At 39.9% G+C, this 15,119-nt stretch overlaps 12 non-coding genes across 12 annotated transcripts; all 12 read right to left on the bottom strand.

Annotated features, from left to right (window-relative positions):
* Positions 1-480: 480 nt before the first annotated feature.
* Positions 481-553, bottom strand: TRNAV-CAC (transfer RNA valine (anticodon CAC)). The gene has a single exon. It is a non-coding gene; the product is annotated as a tRNA-Val (tRNA).
* A 288-nt stretch (positions 554-841) lies between these two features.
* Positions 842-913, bottom strand: TRNAP-UGG (transfer RNA proline (anticodon UGG)). The gene has a single exon. It is a non-coding gene; the product is annotated as a tRNA-Pro (tRNA).
* A 2,201-nt stretch (positions 914-3,114) lies between these two features.
* Positions 3,115-3,187, bottom strand: TRNAV-CAC (transfer RNA valine (anticodon CAC)). The gene has a single exon. It is a non-coding gene; the product is annotated as a tRNA-Val (tRNA).
* Positions 3,188-3,475: 288 nt separating this feature from the next.
* TRNAP-UGG (transfer RNA proline (anticodon UGG)) lies at positions 3,476-3,547 on the bottom strand. The gene has a single exon. It is a non-coding gene; the product is annotated as a tRNA-Pro (tRNA).
* A 2,105-nt stretch (positions 3,548-5,652) lies between these two features.
* On the bottom strand, positions 5,653-5,725 carry TRNAV-CAC (transfer RNA valine (anticodon CAC)). The gene has a single exon. It is a non-coding gene; the product is annotated as a tRNA-Val (tRNA).
* A 288-nt stretch (positions 5,726-6,013) lies between these two features.
* Positions 6,014-6,085, bottom strand: TRNAP-UGG (transfer RNA proline (anticodon UGG)). Its single transcript has one exon. It is a non-coding gene; the product is annotated as a tRNA-Pro (tRNA).
* A 2,115-nt stretch (positions 6,086-8,200) lies between these two features.
* On the bottom strand, positions 8,201-8,273 carry TRNAV-CAC (transfer RNA valine (anticodon CAC)). Its single transcript has one exon. It is a non-coding gene; the product is annotated as a tRNA-Val (tRNA).
* Positions 8,274-8,561: 288 nt separating this feature from the next.
* Positions 8,562-8,633, bottom strand: TRNAP-UGG (transfer RNA proline (anticodon UGG)). Its single transcript has one exon. It is a non-coding gene; the product is annotated as a tRNA-Pro (tRNA).
* A 2,149-nt stretch (positions 8,634-10,782) lies between these two features.
* Positions 10,783-10,855, bottom strand: TRNAV-CAC (transfer RNA valine (anticodon CAC)). The gene has a single exon. It is a non-coding gene; the product is annotated as a tRNA-Val (tRNA).
* Positions 10,856-11,143: 288 nt separating this feature from the next.
* TRNAP-UGG (transfer RNA proline (anticodon UGG)) lies at positions 11,144-11,215 on the bottom strand. Its single transcript has one exon. It is a non-coding gene; the product is annotated as a tRNA-Pro (tRNA).
* A 2,167-nt stretch (positions 11,216-13,382) lies between these two features.
* TRNAV-CAC (transfer RNA valine (anticodon CAC)) lies at positions 13,383-13,455 on the bottom strand. The gene has a single exon. It is a non-coding gene; the product is annotated as a tRNA-Val (tRNA).
* Positions 13,456-13,743: 288 nt separating this feature from the next.
* On the bottom strand, positions 13,744-13,815 carry TRNAP-UGG (transfer RNA proline (anticodon UGG)). Its single transcript has one exon. It is a non-coding gene; the product is annotated as a tRNA-Pro (tRNA).
* Positions 13,816-15,119: the final 1,304 nt, after the last annotated feature.

Genomic DNA, 15,119 nt, shown 5'->3' with positions numbered 1-15,119 from the left:
GCAAATATAAATGTATTAGAAAAATACATAAAGAGGAGTGATATGCTTTTATTCATGCAAGGCTAGAAAAAATCCCCATACTGTCGAAAGCATTCATACACCACCAAATGGAAATAAACAATTCTGACATTAAACGAAAAGGTGACGATGCATTTGTATCATCACCTTGAGAAGGATCATCTAGGAATTGAGCCCAAGCCTCAGCACTTAAAACCAAAAACACTCCACTAAAATAGGAGGCCTGTTGGTGCCAACAATTCTCAAAGTTAATGCTTGTTCTGGTTGAGCATTGAACCGAATGCAGGGCTCTTTTGAAAGTGAGGTCTGTGAATCAACAGATACATCCACATGCCAATTATGTTATTGTTTTTAAGAGAATTCACTTTCTTGGAACGAGACTGCATGAACCCACCTTCAGGGCCTGGACAATTTCATGCAAAACGGCAACTCTCAACATTGCAGCCAAGACAATATAACTAGTGTTTCTGCCCGGTTTCGAACCGGGGACCTTTCGCGTGTGAGGCGAACGTGATAACCACTACACTACAGAAACAGATACCTACAGGTGATTCTTCTGTGATGAAACTGCTCAAAACAGACTATTCCAAGGGCATCTGGTTTTAGATTTCTTTCATGCAACCTGCCCGACAGCCCTATCTGAACGCTTGTATATGCCTTGCAAGTTCAGCATTTTTGCAAAATGCTTAAAGAGAAATGTTTCCTATTTGCTCAGGCAGGGCAAGGTTAAAAGCATGAGACTCTAGCAAATAATCATCCACTACTGCAAAGAGAAAATTGATATTGGCTTTGAAATGCATACTTCAAAAGAGCACCAATGAAAGGGCTCGTCCGGGATTTGAACCCGGGACCTCTCGCACCCAAAGCGAGAATCATACCCCTAGACCAACGAGCCGTTGAAAGACCCTCACCTCTGAAAAGGTAATACCAGCTCTAAGCCCGCAATGAAGATCATGCTGGGGTCTTTTTCATGCTTGGTCTGTGAATTCACAGGAAATTCAGTGTCAACTTACCCTTTCTCAAACGATAGCACTATCATTTGTAAGTGTCCCCTTTTATTTTTTCTCAGCATTGGACAAGTCTTACAGGAAGTCAGCAGTTATTTATATATTTCTGCATTGGCTAGAGCCTAAAGAGAAAGAATAAAAAGCTGTTCATAACAACATAAGAAACACATTTTGCCTTTTCTCTCAAATACTTATTCCCTTTGTGCAAATCGGAATGCCAAGGTGAATAGCTGGGCCACAGATTCTGGCTAATTATCTATCTCTTGAATGCAAGAAGCAATAAAAACTGCCTAATGCAGGACTAAAGCATTCCTTGCATAGCCTCTAACATCATAACATAACTGAGCTGCTGGTAACAAGCTAAGCAATGCCTTCCCAAAATAAGAAGTACATGTGCTTATGTGCTTATGTGCTTATGTGCTTATGTGCTTATGTGCTTATGTGCTTATGTGCTTATGTGCTTATGTGCTTATGTGCTTATGTGCTTATCCGCTCAATCAGCGCTCAATCAGGCTCGATCAGGCTCGATCAAGGAAAGGTGGAAAGGGTCCAAATGGCTGTCCCTTCCTTTTTAGGGTGGGTCCTGCTGACTATCATAGGATTCCTCTTAAGAGTGGCCAGGGTCAGAGGAAAAACTTTCAATGCTTCTTAGTGTTCTCTCCAGAAGCAGGCATTTTCTGTGCCTTTAATTTCAGGCTTTTCCCAGCAGTCTCTGTTCTGCCTATGTAAATTAACAAAAGCAGTGCTTATTGCTCACTTGCTCTAATGTCCTTCCTGTCCACAAAGCTCTGCCTAAGTATGCTTTTTTTCTTTTTCAGGGAAATTCTAAATGGTTTCTCTGTCCACTCTGTGGCAGTAGAATGCTGATTATGATGCCATGTTTTGTGGAATCACCAAGGTACAACTACAGAGGAATATATGAGTCTGAAGGACATGGAACTCTTAGCTAACACATCACAATATGTGATGCTTGCCAACCAAGCACTACATTCTGGTGCGCTGATGATCAGAACATTCTGCTCCTAAAGGAAAGAAAATACCGCTTGATTGAAAATAAAGTCTCTGTTTATATTAACGCTCTCTCTCTCCCTATATCTATCTATCTATCTATCTATCTATCTATCTATCTATCTATCTATCTATCTATCTATCTATCTATCTATCTATCTATCTATCTATCTATCTATATCTCTATCTATCTATCTATCTATCTATCTTTATATATGGATACATGCATACACCTACTCATAGATATGCCATGCATTTCTTTGGATTTGTTTCAACCTCTTGCCATTTATTTGAGAATTCCTACTTTTCAAGTGACTGCAAATGAAGTCATCTCTGGCACGTTTTGGCTGATGCAAGGTAACCAAAACACAAGACAACTTTTAATAAAAATCATTGGTTTCTTTGTTAACGTGCACTGTCAAACATGGGACTTTCACACGTCAGGTAAATATGATAACCAATACACAACAGAAGCAGATGCAGATTGCTTATCAATGTCGTGATAGAACAGTTGTGATTTGAGTAGTAGAAGCGCCCCTGAATTGATACTTATTATATACAGCCTGTAAGATAGTCAAAAATGCATGCTAGGAGAGGAGATGCAAATATAAATGTATTAGAAAAATACATAAAGAGGAGTGATATGCTTTTATTCATGCAAGGCTAGAAAAAATCCCCATACTGTCGAAAGCATTCATACACCACCAAATGGAAATAAACAATTCTGACATTAAACGAAAAGGTGACGATGCATTTGTATCATCACCTTGAGAAGGATCATCTAGGAATTGAGCCCAAGCCTCAGCACTTAAAACCAAAAACACTCCACTAAAATAGGAGGCCTGTTGGTGCCAACAATTCTCAAAGTTAATGCTTGTTCTGGTTGAGCATTGAACCGAATGCAGGGCTCTTTTGAAAGTGAGGTCTGTGAATCAACAGATACATCCACATGCCAATTATGTTATTGTTTTTAAGAGAATTCACTTTCTTGGAACGAGACTGCATGAACCCACCTTCAGGGCCTGGACAATTTCATGCAAAACGGCAACTCTCAACATTGCAGCCAAGACAATATAACTAGTGTTTCTGCCCGGTTTCGAACCGGGGACCTTTCGCGTGTGAGGCGAACGTGATAACCACTACACTACAGAAACAGATACCTACAGGTGATTCTTCTGTGATGAAACTGCTCAAAACAGACTATTCCAAGGGCATCTGGTTTTAGATTTCTTTCATGCAACCTGCCCGACAGCCCTATCTGAACGCTTGTATATGCCTTGCAAGTTCAGCATTTTTGCAAAATGCTTAAAGAGAAATGTTTCCTATTTGCTCAGGCAGGGCAAGGTTAAAAGCATGAGACTCTAGCAAATAATCATCCACTACTGCAAAGAGAAAATTGATATTGGCTTTGAAATGCATACTTCAAAAGAGCACCAATGAAAGGGCTCGTCCGGGATTTGAACCCGGGACCTCTCGCACCCAAAGCGAGAATCATACCCCTAGACCAACGAGCCGTTGAAAGACCCTCACCTCTGAAAAGGTAATACCAGCTCTAAGCCCGCAATGAAGATCATGCTGGGGTCTTTTTCATGCTTGGTCTGTGAATTCACAGGAAATTCAGTGTCAACTTACCCTTTCTCAAACGATAGCACTATCATTTGTAAGTGTCCCCTTTTATTTTTTCTCAGCATTGGACAAGTCTTACAGGAAGTCAGCAGTTATTTATATATTTCTGCATTGGCTAGAGCCTAAAGAGAAAGAATAAAAAGCTGTTCATAACAACATAAGAAACACATTTTGCCTTTTCTCTCAAATACTTATTCCCTTTGTGCAAATCGGAATGCCAAGGTGAATAGCTGGGCCACAGATTCTGGCTAATTATCTATCTCTTGAATGCAAGAAGCAATAAAAACTGCCTAATGCAGGACTAAAGCATTCCTTGCATAGCCTCTAACATCATAACATAACTGAGCTGCTGGTAACAAGCTAAGCAATGCCTTCCCAAAATGAGAAGTACATGTGCTTATGTGCTTATCCGCTCAATCAGCGCTCAATCAGGCTCGATCAGGTTCGATCAAGGAAAGGTGGAAAGGGTCCAAATGGCTGTCCCTTCCTTTTTAGGGTGGGTCCTGCTGACTATCATAGGATTCCTCTTAAGAGTGGCCAGGGTCAGAGGAAAAACTTTCAATGCTTCTTAGTGTTCTCTCCAGAAGCAGGCATTTTCTGTGCCTTTAATTTCAGGCTTTTCCCAGCAGTCTCGGTTCTGCCTATGTAAATTAACAAAAGCAGTGCTTATTCCTCACTTGCTCTAATGTCCTTCCTGTCCACAAAGCTCTGCCTAAGTATGCTTTTTTTCTTTTTCAGGGAAATTCTAAATGGTTTCTCTGTCCACTCTGTGGCAGTAGAATGCTGATTATGATGCCATGTTTTGTGGAATCACCAAGGTACAATTACAGAGGAATATATGAGTCTGAAGGACATGGAACTCTTAGCTAACACATCACAATATGTGATGCCTGCCAACCAAGCACTACATTCTGGTGCGCTGATGATCAGAACATTCTGCTCCTAAAGGAAAGAAAATACCGCTTGATTGAAAATAAAGTCTCTGTTTATATTAACGCTCTCTCTCTCCCTCTATCTATCTATCTATCTATCTATCTATCTATCTATCTATCTATCTATCTATCTATCTATCTATCTATCTATCTATCTATCTATATCTCTATCTATCTATCTATCTATCTTTATATATGGATACATGCATACACCTACTCATAGATATGCCATGCATTTCTTTGGATTTGTTTCAACCTCTTGCCATTTATTTGAGAATCCCTACTTTTCAAGTGACTGCAAATGAAGTCATCTCTGGCACGTTTTGGCTGATGCAAGGTAACCAAAACACAAGACAACTTTTAATAAAAATCATTGGTTTCTTTGTTAACGTGCACTGTCAAACATGGGACTTTCACACGTCAGGTAAATATGATAACCAATACACAACAGAAGCAGATGCAGATTGCTTATCAATGTCGTGATAGAACAGTTGTGATTTGAGTAGTAGAAGCGCCCCTGAATTGATACTTATTATATACAGCCTGTAAGATAGTCAAAAATGCATGCTAGGAGAGGAGATGCAAATATAAATGTATTAGAAAAATACATAAAGAGGAGTGATATGCTTTTATTCATGCAAGGCTAGAAAAAATCCCCATACTGTCGAAAGCATTCATACACCACCAAATGGAAATAAACAATTCTGACATTAAACGAAAAGGTGACGATGCATTTGTATCATCACCTTGAGAAGGATCATCTAGGAATTGAGCCCAAGCCTCAGCACTTAAAACCAGAAACACTCCACTAAAATAGGAGGCCTGTTGGTGCCAACAATTCTCAAAGTTAATGCTTGTTCTGGTTGAGCATTGAACCGAATGCAGGGCTCTTTTGAAAGTGAGGTCTGTGAATCAACAGATACATCCACATGCCAATTATGTTATTGTTTTTAAGAGAATTCCCTTTCTTGGAACGACACTGCATGAACCCACCTTCAGGGCCTGGACAATTTCATGCAAAACTGCAACTCTCAACATTGCAGCCAAGACAATATAACTAGTGTTTCTGCCCGGTTTCGAACCGGGGACCTTTCGCGTGTGAGGCGAACGTGATAACCACTACACTACAGAAACAGATACCTACAGGTGATTCTTCTGTGATGAAACTGCTCAAAACAGACTATTCCAAGGGCATCTGGTTTTAGATTTCTTTCATGCAACCTGCCCGACAGCCCTATCTGAACGCTTGTATATGCCTTGCAAGTTCAGCATTTTTGCAAAATGCTTAAAGAGAAATGTTTCCTATTTGCTCAGGCAGGGCAAGGTTAAAAGCATGAGACTCTAGCAAATAATCATCCACTACTGCAAAGAGAAAATTGATATTGGCTTTGAAATGCATACTTCAAAAGAGCACCAATGAAAGGGCTCGTCCGGGATTTGAACCCGGGACCTCTCGCACCCAAAGCGAGAATCATACCCCTAGACCAACGAGCCGTTGAAAGCCCCTCACCTCTGAAAAGGTAATACCAGCTCTAAGCCCGCAATGAAGATCATGCTGGGGTCTTTTTCATGCTTGGTCTGTGAATTCACAGGAAATTCAGTGTCAACTTACCCTTTCTCAAACGATAGCACTATCATTTGTAAGTGTCCCCTTTTATTTTTTCTCAGCATTGGACAAGTCTTACAGGAAGTCAGCAGTTATTTATATATTTCTGCATTGGCTAGAGCCTAAAGAGAAAGAATAAAAAGCTGTTCATAACAACATAAGAAACACATTTTGCCTTTTCTCTCAAATACTTATTCCCTTTGTGCAAATCGGAATGCCAAGGTGAATAGCTGGGCCACAGATTCTGGCTAATTATCTATCTCTTGAATGCAAGAAGCAATAAAAACTGCCTAATGCAGGACTAAAGCATTCCTTGCATAGCCTCTAACATCATAACATAACTGAGCTGCTGGTAACAAGCTAAGCAATGCCTTCCCAAAATAAGAAGTACATGTGCTTATGTGCTTATCCGCTCAATCAGCGCTCAATCAGGCTCGATCAAGGAAAGGTGGAAAGGGTCCAAATGGCTGTCCCTTCCTTTTTAGGGTGGGTCCTGCTGACTATCATAGGATTCCTCTTAAGAGTGGCCAGGGTCAGAGGAAAAACTTTCAATGCTTCTTAGTGTTCTCTCCAGAAGCAGGCATTTTCTGTGCCTTTAATTTCAGGCTTTTCCCAGCAGTCTCTGTTCTGCCTATGTAAATTAACAAAAGCAGTGCTTATTGCTCACTTGCTCTAATGTCCTTCCTGTCCACAAAGCTCTGCCTAAGTATGCTTTTTTTCTTTTTCAGGGAAATTCTAAATGGTTTCTCTGTCCACTCTGTGGCAGTAGAATGCTGATTATGATGCCATGTTTTGTGGAATCACCAAGGTACAACTACAGAGGAATATATGAGTCTGAAGGACATGGAACTCTTAGCTAACACATCACAATATGTGATGCTTGCCAACCAAGCACTACATTCTGGTGCGCTGATGATCAGAACATTCTGCTCCTAAAGGAAAGAAAATACCGCTTGATTGAAAATAAAGTCTCTGTTTATATTAACGCTCTCTCTCTCCCTATATCTATCTATCTATCTATCTATCTATCTATCTATCTATCTATCTATCTATCTATCTATCTATCTATCTATCTATCTATCTATCTATCTATCTATCTATATCTCTATCTATCTATCTATCTATCTATCTTTATATATGGATACATGCATACACCTACTCATAGATATGCCATGCATTTCTTTGGATTTGTTTCAACCTCTTGCCATTTATTTGAGAATCCCTACTTTTCAAGTGACTGCAAATGAAGTCATCTCTGGCACGTTTTGGCTGATGCAAGGTAACCAAAACACAAGACAACTTTTAATAAAAATCATTGGTTTCTTTGTTAACGTGCACTGTCAAACATGGGACTTTCACACGTCAGGTAAATATGATAACCAATACACAACAGAAGCAGATGCAGATTGCTTATCAATGTCGTGATAGAACAGTTGTGATTTGAGTAGTAGAAGCGCCCCTGAATTGATACTTATTATATACAGCCTGTAAGATAGTCAAAAATGCATGCTAGGAGAGGAGATGCAAATATAAATGTATTAGAAAAATACATAAAGAGGAGTGATATGCTTTTATTCATGCAAGGCTAGAAAAAATCCCCATACTGTCGAAAGCATTCATACACCACCAAATGGAAATAAACAATTCTGACATTAAACGAAAAGGTGACGATGCATTTGTATCATCACCTTGAGAAGGATCATCTAGGAATTGAGCCCAAGCCTCAGCACTTAAAACCAAAAACACTCCACTAAAATAGGAGGCCTGTTGGTGCCAACAATTCTCAAAGTTAATGCTTGTTCTGGTTGAGCATTGAACCGAATGCAGGGCTCTTTTGAAAGTGAGGTCTGTGAATCAACAGATACATCCACATGCCAATTATGTTATTGTTTTTAAGAGAATTCACTTTCTTGGAACGAGACTGCATGAACCCACCTTCAGGGCCTGGACAATTTCATGCAAAACGGCAACTCTCAACATTGCAGCCAAGACAATATAACTAGTGTTTCTGCCCGGTTTCGAACCGGGGACCTTTCGCGTGTGAGGCGAACGTGATAACCACTACACTACAGAAACAGATACCTACAGGTGATTCTTCTGTGATGAAACTGCTCAAAACAGACTATTCCAAGGGCATCTGGTTTTAGATTTCTTTCATGCAACCTGCCCGACAGCCCTATCTGAACGCTTGTATATGCCTTGCAAGTTCAGCATTTTTGCAAAATGCTTAAAGAGAAATGTTTCCTATTTGCTCAGGCAGGGCAAGGTTAAAAGCATGAGACTCTAGCAAATAATCATCCACTACTGCAAAGAGAAAATTGATATTGGCTTTGAAATGCATACTTCAAAAGAGCACCAATGAAAGGGCTCGTCCGGGATTTGAACCCGGGACCTCTCGCACCCAAAGCGAGAATCATACCCCTAGACCAACGAGCCGTTGAAAGACCCTCACCTCTGAAAAGGTAATACCAGCTCTAAGCCCGCAATGAAGATCATGCTGGGGTCTTTTTCATGCTTGGTCTGTGAATTCACAGGAAATTCAGTGTCAACTTACCCTTTCTCAAACGATAGCACTATCATTTGTAAGTGTCCCCTTTTATTTTTTCTCAGCATTGGACAAGTCTTACAGGAAGTCAGCAGTTATTTATATATTTCTGCATTGGCCAGAGCCTAAAGAGAAAGAATAAAAAGCTGTTCATAACAACATAAGAAACACATTTTGCCTTTTCTCTCAAATACTTATTCCCTTTGTGCAAATCGGAATGCCAAGGTGAATAGCTGGGCCACAGATTCTGGCTAATTGTCTATCTCTTGAATGCAAGAAGCAATAAAAACTGCCTAATGCAGGACTAAAGCATTCCTTGCATAGCCTCTAACATCATAACATAACTGAGCTGCTGGTAACAAGCTAAGCAATGCCTTCCCAAAATAAGAAGTACATGTGCTTATGTGCTTATGTGCTTATCCGCTCAATCAGCGCTCAATCAGGCTCGATCAGGCTCGATCAAGGAAAGGTGGAAAGGGTCCAAATGGCTGTCCCTTCCTTTTTAGGGTGGGTCCTGCTGACTATCATAGGATTCCTCTTAAGAGTGGCCAGGGTCAGAGGAAAAACTTTCAATGCTTCTTAGTGTTCTCTCCAGAAGCAGGCATTTTCTGTGCCTTTAATTTCAGGCTTTTCCCAGCAGTCTCTGTTCTGCCTATGTAAATTAACAAAAGCAGTGCTTATTGCTCACTTGCTCTAATGTCCTTCCTGTCCACAAAGCTCTGCCTAAGTATGCTTTTTTTCTTTTTCAGGGAAATTCTAAATGGTTTCTCTGTCCACTCTGTGGCAGTAGAATGCTGATTATGATGCCATGTTTTGTGGAATCACCAAGGTACAACTACAGAGGAATATATGAGTCTGAAGGACATGGAACTCTTAGCTAACACATCACAATATGTGATGCTTGCCAACCAAGCACTACATTCTGGTGCGCTGATGATCAGAACATTCTGCTCCTAAAGGAAAGAAAATACCGCTTGATTGAAAATAAAGTCTCTGTTTATATTAACGCTCTCTCTCTCCCTATATCTATCTATCTATCTATCTATCTATCTATCTATCTATCTATCTATCTATCTATCTATCTATCTATCTATCTATCTATCTATCTATCTATCTATCTATCTATCTATCTATCTATATCTCTATCTATCTATCTATCTATCTATCTTTATATATGGATACATGCATACACCTACTCATAGATATGCCATGCATTTCTTTGGATTTGTTTCAACCTCTTGCCATTTATTTGAGAATCGCTACTTTTCAAGTGACTGCAAATGAAGTCATCTCTGGCACGTTTTGGCTGATGCAAGGTAACCAAAACACAAGACAACTTTTAATAAAAATCATTGGTTTCTTTGTTAACGTGCACTGTCAAACATGGGACTTTCACACGTCAGGTAAATATGATAACCAATACACAACAGAAGCAGATGCAGATTGCTTATCAATGTCGTGATAGAACAGTTGTGATTTGAGTAGTAGAAGCGCCCCTGAATTGATACTTATTATATACAGCCTGTAAGATAGTCAAAAATGCATGCTAGGAGAGGAGATGCAAATATAAATGTATTAGAAAAATACATAAAGAGGAGTGATATGCTTTTATTCATGCAAGGCTAGAAAAAATCCCCATACTGTCGAAAGCATTCATACACCACCAAATGGAAATAAACAATTCTGACATTAAACGAAAAGGTGACGATGCATTTGTATCATCACCTTGAGAAGGATCATCTAGGAATTGAGCCCAAGCCTCAGCACTTAAAACCAAAAACACTCCACTAAAATAGGAGGCCTGTTGGTGCCAACAATTCTCAAAGTTAATGCTTGTTCTGGTTGAGCATTGAACCGAATGCAGGGCTCTTTTGAAAGTGAGGTCTGTGAATCAACAGATACATCCACATGCCAATTATGTTATTGTTTTTAAGAGAATTCACTTTCTTGGAACGAGACTGCATGAACCCACCTTCAGGGCCTGGACAATTTCATGCAAAACGGCAACTCTCAACATTGCAGCCAAGACAATATAACTAGTGTTTCTGCCCGGTTTCGAACCGGGGACCTTTCGCGTGTGAGGCGAACGTGATAACCACTACACTACAGAAACAGATACCTACAGGTGATTCTTCTGTGATGAAACTGCTCAAAACAGACTATTCCAAGGGCATCTGGTTTTAGATTTCTTTCATGCAACCTGCCCGACAGCCCTATCTGAACGCTTGTATATGCCTTGCAAGTTCAGCATTTTTGAAAAATGCTTAAAGAGAAATGTTTCCTATTTGCTCAGGCAGGGCAAGGTTAAAAGCATGAGACTCTAGCAAATAATCATCCACTACTGCAAAGAGAAAATTGATATTGGCTTTGAAATGCATACTTCAAAAGAGCACCAATGAAAGGGCTCGTCCGGGATTTGAACCCGGGACCTCTCGCACCCAAAGCGAGAATCATACCCCTAGACCAACGAGCCGTTGAAAGACCCTCACCTCTGAAAAGGTAATACCAGCTCTAAGCCCGCAATGAAGATCATGCTGGGGTCTTTTTCATGCTTGGTCTGTGAATTCACAGGAAATTCAGTGTCAACTTACCCTTTCTCAAACGATAGCACTATCATTTGTAAGTGTCCCCTTTTATTTTTTCTCAGCATTGGACAAGTCTTACAGGAAGTCAGCAGTTATTTATATATTTCTGCATTGGCTAGAGCCTAAAGAGAAAGAATAAAAAGCTGTTCATAACAACATAAGAAACACATTTTGCCTTTTCTCTCAAATACTTATTCCCTTTGTGCAAATCGGAATGCCAAGGTGAATAGCTGGGCCACAGATTCTGGCTAATTATCTATCTCTTGAATGCAAGAAGCAATAAAAACTGCCTAATGCAGGACTAAAGCATTCCTTGCATAGCCTCTAACATCATAACATAACTGAGCTGCTGGTAACAAGCTAAGCAATGCCTTCCCAAAATAAGAAGTACATGTGCTTATGTGCTTATCCGCTCAATCAGCGCTCAATCAGGCTCGATCAAGGAAAGGTGGAAAGGGTCCAAATGGCTGTCCCTTCCTTTTTAGGGTGGGTCCTGCTGACTATCATAGGATTCCTCTTAAGAGTGGCCAGGGTCAGAGGAAAAACTTTCAATGCTTCTTAGTGTTCTCTCCAGAAGCAGGCATTTTCTGTGCCTTTAATTTCAGGCTTTTCCCAGCAGTCTCTGTTCTGCCTATGTAAATTAACAAAAGCAGTGCTTATTGCTCACTTGCTCTAATGTCCTTCCTGTCCACAAAGCTCTGCCTAAGTATGCTTTTTTTCTTTTTCAGGGAAATTCTAAATGGTTTCTCTGTCCACTCTGTGGCAGTAGAATGCTGATTATGATGCCATGTTTTGTGGAATCACCAAGGTACAACTACAGAGGAATATATGAGTCTGAAGGACATGGAACTCTTAGCTAACACATCACAATATGTGATGCTTGCCAACCAAGCACTACATTCTGGTGCGCTGATGATCAGAACATTCTGCTCCTAAAGGAAAGAAAATACCGCTTGATTGAAAATAAAGTCTCTGTTTATATTAACGCTCTCTCTCTCCCTATATATATCTATCTATCTATCTATCTATCTATCTATCTATCTATCTATCTATCTATCTATCTATCTATCTATCTATCTATCTATCTATCTATCTATCTATCTATCTATCTATCTATCTATCTATCTATCTATCTATCTATCTATCTATCTATATCTCTATCTATCTATCTATCTATCTATCTTTATATATGGATACATGCATACACCTACTCATAGATATGCCATGCATTTCTTTGGATTTGTTTCAACCTCTTGCCATTTATTTGAGAATCCCTACTTTTCAAGTGACTGCAAATGAAGTCATCTCTGGCACGTTTTGGCTGATGCAAGGTAACCAAAACACAAGACAACTTTTAATAAAAATCATTGGTTTCTTTGTTAACGTGCACTGTCAAACATGGGACTTTCACACGTCAGGTAAATATGATAACCAATACACAACAGAAGCAGATGCAGATTGCTTATCAATGTCGTGATAGAACAGTTGTGATTTGAGTAGTAGAAGCGCCCCTGAATTGATACTTATTATATACAGCCTGTAAGATAGTCAAAAATGCATGCTAGGAGAGGAGATGCAAATATAAATGTATTAGAAAAATACATAAAGAGGAGTGATATGCTTTTATTCATGCAAGGCTAGAAAAAATCCCCATACTGTCGAAAGCATTCATACACCACCAAATGGAAATAAACAATTCTGACATTAAACGAAAAGGTGACGATGCATTTGTATCATCACCTTGAGAAGGATCATCTAGGAATTGAGCCCAAGCCTCAGCACTTAAAACCAAAAACACTCCACTAAAATAGGAGGCCTGTTGGTGCCAACAATTCTCAAAGTTAATGCTTGTTCTGGTTGAGCATTGAACCGAATGCAGGGCTCTTTTGAAAGTGAGGTCTGTGAATCAACAGATACATCCACATGCCAATTATGTTATTGTTTTTAAGAGAATTCACTTTCTTGGAACGAGACTGCATGAACCCACCTTCAGGGCCTGGACAATTTCATGCAAAACGGCAACTCTCAACATTGCAGCCAAGACAATATAACTAGTGTTTCTGCCCGGTTTCGAACCGGGGACCTTTCGCGTGTGAGGCGAACGTGATAACCACTACACTACAGAAACAGATACCTACAGGTGATTCTTCTGTGATGAAACTGCTCAAAACAGACTATTCCAAGGGCATCTGGTTTTAGATTTCTTTCATGCAACCTGCCCGACAGCCCTATCTGAACGCTTGTATATGCCTTGCAAGTTCAGCATTTTTGCAAAATGCTTAAAGAGAAATGTTTCCTATTTGCTCAGGCAGGGCAAGGTTAAAAGCATGAGACTCTAGCAAATAATCATCCACTACTGCAAAGAGAAAATTGATATTGGCTTTGAAATGCATACTTCAAAAGAGCACCAATGAAAGGGCTCGTCCGGGATTTGAACCCGGGACCTCTCGCACCCAAAGCGAGAATCATACCCCTAGACCAACGAGCCGTTGAACGACCCTCACCTCTGAAAAGGTAATACCAGCTCTAAGCCCGCAATGAAGATCATGCTGGGGTCTTTTTCATGCTTGGTCTGTGAATTCACAGGAAATTCAGTGTCAACTTACCCTTTCTCAAACGATAGCACTATCATTTGTAAGTGTCCCCTTTTATTTTTTCTCAGCATTGGACAAGTCTTACAGGAAGTCAGCAGTTATTTATATATTTCTGCATTGGCTAGAGCCTAAAGAGAAAGAATAAAAAGCTGTTCATAACAACATAAGAAACACATTTTGCCTTTTCTCTCAAATACTTATTCCCTTTGTGCAAATCGGAATGCCAAGGTGAATAGCTGGGCCACAGATTCTGGCTAATTATCTATCTCTTGAATGCAAGAAGCAATAAAAACTGCCTAATGCAGGACTAAAGCATTCCTTGCATAGCCTCTAACATCATAACATAACTGAGCTGCTGGTAACAAGCTAAGCAATGCCTTCCCAAAATAAGAAGTACATGTGCTTATGTGCTTATGTGCTTATCCGCTCAATCAGCGCTCAATCAGGCTCGATCAGGCTCGATCAAGGAAAGGTGGAAAGGGTCCAAATGGCTGTCCCTTCCTTTTTAGGGTGGGTCCTGCTGACTATCATAGGATTCCTCTTAAGAGTGGCCAGGGTCAGAGGAAAAACTTTCAATGCTTCTTAGTGTTCTCTCCAGAAGCAGGCATTTTCTGTGCCTTTAATTTCAGGCTTTTCCCAGCAGTCTCTGTTCTGCCTATGTAAATTAACAAAAGCAGTGCTTATTGCTCACTTGCTCTAATGTCCTTCCTGTCCACAAAGCTCTGCCTAAGTATGCTTTTTTTCTTTTTCAGGGAAATTCTAAATGGTTTCTCTGTCCACTCTGTGGCAGTAGAATGCTGATTATGATGCCATGTTTTGTGGAATCACCAAGGTACAACTACAGAGGAATATATGAGTCTGAAGGACATGGAACTCTTAGCTAACACATCACAATATGTGATGCTTGCCAACCAAGCACTACATTCTGGTGCGCTGATGATCAGAACATTCTGCTCCTAAAGGAAAGAAAATACCGCTTGATTGAAAATAAAGTCTCTGTTTATATTAACGCTCTCTCTCTCCCTATATCTATCTATCTATCTATCTATCTATCTATCTATCTATCTATCTATCTATCTATCTATCTATCTATCTATCTATCTATCTATCTATCTATCTATCTATATCTCTATCTATCTATCTATCTATCTATCTTTATATATGGATACATGCATACACCTACTCATAGATATGCCAT

Source organism: Lissotriton helveticus, chromosome 8 (genome assembly GCF_964261635.1).
Source record: "Lissotriton helveticus chromosome 8, aLisHel1.1, whole genome shotgun sequence".
Lineage (NCBI taxonomy): Eukaryota > Metazoa > Chordata > Amphibia > Caudata > Salamandridae > Lissotriton > Lissotriton helveticus.
Note: the sequence above shows the minus strand (reverse complement) of the source record. Positions and strands in the feature narration are given on the sequence as shown.